The sequence below is a fragment of the Rutilus rutilus genome (assembly GCF_951802725.1).
Source record: "Rutilus rutilus genome assembly, chromosome: 8".
In the NCBI taxonomy this organism is placed as follows: domain Eukaryota; kingdom Metazoa; phylum Chordata; class Actinopteri; order Cypriniformes; family Leuciscidae; genus Rutilus; species Rutilus rutilus.
The window spans coordinates 4,631,752-4,636,049 of record NC_140222.1 but is presented as its reverse complement, the minus strand read 5'-3'; the positions used below and the strand labels follow the sequence as shown (position 1 = coordinate 4,636,049).

At 35.8% G+C, this 4,298-nt stretch overlaps 1 long non-coding RNA gene across 1 annotated transcript; it reads right to left on the bottom strand.

Annotated features, from left to right (window-relative positions):
* Nucleotides 1-429: 429 nt before the first annotated feature.
* Nucleotides 430-2,411, bottom strand: LOC311296113. Its single transcript, XR_014628498.1, has 2 exons — nucleotides 2,356-2,411; nucleotides 430-1,553 (listed from the first exon to the last, which is right to left on the bottom strand). It is a non-coding gene; the product is annotated as an uncharacterized lncRNA (long non-coding RNA).
* Between the last annotated feature and the right edge of the window lie 1,887 nt (nucleotides 2,412-4,298).

Here is a 4,298-nt window from a genome sequence, read left to right as displayed (position 1 = left end):
ACTGACTGACTGAAGGAGCGCGCGCTGATAATGTCGTCATCGCCGCGAGTCAAAATCAACGTTAGATTATCAAAAACTCGCCAAATACTGTACAAAACATGAAATATAAGTCATGAAATATATTAGACATTTAAAAGCTTTATCGAGAAATTTAAAGCCCAAAGCAATCACGATATTTTAATGGCTTAAATGTAACTAAAATTGTGAAATTATTTTTTCTTGATGCAAGAAGAATTAACAATGAAAGTTAGCTTGTAAAATACAAAGTGTAAACAAATGTGACAGATCTCTCTACAAAAAAAAGAAAAGAAAAATAACAAGAACAGTTTGAAACTGTAAAAAAAAAAAAACTATTTTTTCCTTCATAAAAGTATAAACAAACTATGATAAAAATGCATTATAAAAAAAAAAAAGGACATAACATTTAACTCATAATAAAGTATAATATTTATTTATACCATGAAGCAAAATTATATACAAGAATGAAACGTCTAGATGCTGTTCTTTGGTCTCAATCTCAGTAGAATCTGCTGGTCTTGAAGATTAACTTTATTTACTGTGACAAATTTAGAAGATGTTTTTGTTTTGTCGCTCGTTGTGGCTGGTTAGGACAGATTTTGAAGAGATGTTATTGCCTGATGGTGTTATCGTGTCACGTTTGGCGAGGATGCTGAAGATTATCTACTTTCTGTGATTGTATTTTTTATGACTAAGTAGAGAAGATATCTGAGTGAAGCTCTTCCCACATTCAGTGCAGTGATACGGTTTCTCTCCAGTGTGGATCCTCTCGTGTGTTTTCACATGATCTGACCGACGGAATCTCTTGTCGCAGTGTGAACACTTGTAAGGTTTCTCTCCAGTGTGAGTCCTCCAGTGCAGTTTCAAATGTATAGCGGTAATAAAACTCTTCCCACACTCAAAGCACTTATGAGCTTTTTCGCCAGTATGTATTTTCTGATGAAGTCTTAAATTCTGCAGACGTGAAAAACTTTTTCCACACAAAGAACAGGGATGTGGTTTCTCCTGTGAATGAACTAACATGTGGTTCTTCAGGCCTGTAGCCCTCGAAAATCTTCTCCCACATTGATCACATTCGTACGGTTTCTCTCCAGTGTGGATGTTCATGTGTTCCTGAAGGTTTAATGATTGATTAAAACTCTTCCCGCACTGATCACATATGAACGGTTTCTCTCCAGTGTGGAGCCTTGTGTGAATCTCAAGACTTAGTTTGTATTTAAAAAATTTTCCACACAAAGAACATAAATGTGGTTTCTCATGTGAATGAACTCTCAGGTGGCTCTTTAGGGCTGAAGCCCTCAAAAATGTTTTACCACATTGATCACATTCATACAGTTTCTCAACAGTGTGGATGATCATGTGTTCCTGAAGGCTTTCTTGTCGTGTGAAACTACTCAGACACTGATGGCAGATGAAATATTTCTTGTCTCTTATTTTCAAAGAAATACTTTCAGTCTGTGAGGGAGTTTCTTCTTCAGTTTTGACATGATGTTTCTCCTCTCCAATCTCCTCATTTTCCTCCATCAGGCCTGAAACTAAAATAAAAATCATAGTTTTAGTGCATTTTTATTAATGGATACCACAGATGAGGTATATTGAAGACTTATGGGAATATTCTATCATTTATTTGTGAACTGATGTGAGCGTTAGGAAAATAATAATTCCGTTAAAAAACAGGAGAAACGGCAGCGCGTTTCATTCATATGTTGACAGACATTATTGTTTGTATTTGCACTGTAAACTTTGGGCATTATAGTTATTCTGTGGTAATTTTGGGTCTCTGTGGTAAAAAGAAAACGTTTGAGTTCAGACAGCCAGAATATATTTCCTTAAATATTATAAATCATCTCTATTTAAAAGATTGTAGTATTACTTTTCACATCTGACACAAACATACAAACTATAACAATATAACACCCATTTTTAGAGTTAGTTTTTTCTGATTTCTGTCATTAACATTACATAACTGACTATGTCCATCATTAAAATGATTGCCACATTAAAGACCAAGATAGTTGATGTTTCTATCCCCATGAAATTTCCTCACAGGTCAAATTACAAAAGTTTGAGATTATACATTCAATAACACTACATTAACACTCTCAAAGTGAAACATATGACAAGATCGTCCATGTATGAATGATTTCAACATTTTCCTCAGATGTTTGTTTCGTGCTGAACTATATCAGTCTACAGACGCCAGAAAAGACGCACATTTAGCGCGTTATCCGATGAAAACAGTTCAGAAATAACCCTGTAAATGTTGCTTAAACAAACTGTGTAAAGTGTATTTTATGGGTGTGTAAATACGCGAAATATCTGAACTGCAGAACTTACCTCAGAAGACACAACAAACGCGCCGAACGAGGAAGGACACTACTGATGACGTCAGCGCGGTGATGCCAAATAAACGCGCCAAATATTGCTAACAACTATTTATACGAAGTATAACATACACTAAAATAACGCTTAAAGTTCATGGAAACAATAATTTAATCTCAGTCATGTGTAGGTTGAAAAATAATTTATTAGACAGTTCAAGGATTTATTTAAAGGTTTTAATTATCATTATTTTAAACATGGAAAGACCAATAGCAATCATAATAGTTAATGGCTTTCAGAGTTACCCAAAATTATGAATTGATCATTTCTTAAGTAGAATCAACAGACAATAAAACATTTATGTATAAAAATAATGAGCTTAATTATAATGTAAACATTTACAAATGATGTTTAAAAAAAGATTTAGTAATTTATTAAACTATTAATGAAGTCTGTATTCCTCCAGGAGGCGCTCAACATAATAACTGTAATAAAACATGGAGAGACTCTTGAACCTAAAAGTGAGAAACTTTACTGATAAAATCAAGCAAAATAGCAAATGTACAGACGTCCAACAATCAAAGAACACACAATCTCTTACACCAGTATTTTCTGATATACAGATATAAAAACGCTTTGATGTCATTTGCTCAGCTTCTCTCCAGAGTGGATTTTCATGTGTCGGTTTATCTGTGATTTTTGTGTGAAACTCTTCCCACACTGATCACATGAGTGCGGTTTCTCTCCAGTGTGGATCCTCTGGTGCCGTTTTAAATGTTCAGCTGTAATAAAAGTCTTCTCACACTCAAAGCACATATGATTTCTTACACCAGTGTGTATTTTCTGATGAGCTTTTAAACTCTGCAGACGTGAAAACCTCTTTCAACACAAAGAACATGAATGTGGTTTCTCCTGGGAATGAACTGTCAGGCCTGAAGCCCTCGAAAATGTTTTACCACATTGATCACATTCGTGCAGTTTCTCTCCAGTGTGGATGATCATGTGAGACTGAAGGTTTGATGACATCCTTATCCACAAACTGTCCAATTTTAACTTCACAACATTAACTTCACAGTGGTTCAAATCATATCTTGAACTGAGAGATCAGTGTGTGGTGATCAATAATGAAATGTCTACATTCTTAAAAATTAATTCAGGAGTACCGCAAGGGTCCATTCTTGGGCCCTTGCTTTTTACACTGTATATTAATGATCTGCCAGACTCATGTCCTGCAGCAGGATTTCAGATGTACGCTGACGATGCAGTGGTTTATGTGCGAGGGAAAAGTGTGCATGCAGTTTCTGATGAACTGGCAAAATACCTGCAAACTGTGGCGGTGTGGTTTCAAAATGCAGGTCTGACATTGAATGGTAAAAATACTATGTCTGTTTGCTTTGCCTCAAGATTCAAGTCCATATCAGAAGAACTAAATTCACGGATAAATGGGCATAAGATCCAGCAGGTCTCAGAGGTCAAATACCTGGGCCTTGTACTCGACTCTCAACTTAAATTTGACAGTCATGTTAAAAAAAATCTGTCGAGTAGCCAAAGCAAATCTTTACACATTCAGACTGATCAGGGACTACATACCATTTCATGCTGCTCTCACTTTCATGCACGCCATGATCTTCTCGCATATGAGTTACTGCATCTGCTCATGGTCACAGGCTACTGTTACTACAGTTAAGCCACTTCAAATGATTTATAACAGAGCGGTTAAAATCCTAGATAGGAAGCCCATTAGGTCACATCATTGTGTTAGTCTGAGGAATTTAAACATTTTATCTTTTGCAAATTCCACTAAATTTTCTCTGTTGAAGCTGATGCACAAATGTTTAAATCAGCAAGCCCCACAGGTCTTGAGTGAGTGCATAGTTGCTCTAGAGAGCGTTCAAGCTCAGAACGGGAACTGTCAGATCCCGAAATGTAATACTTCATTTGGACAATCAGCTTTCTCT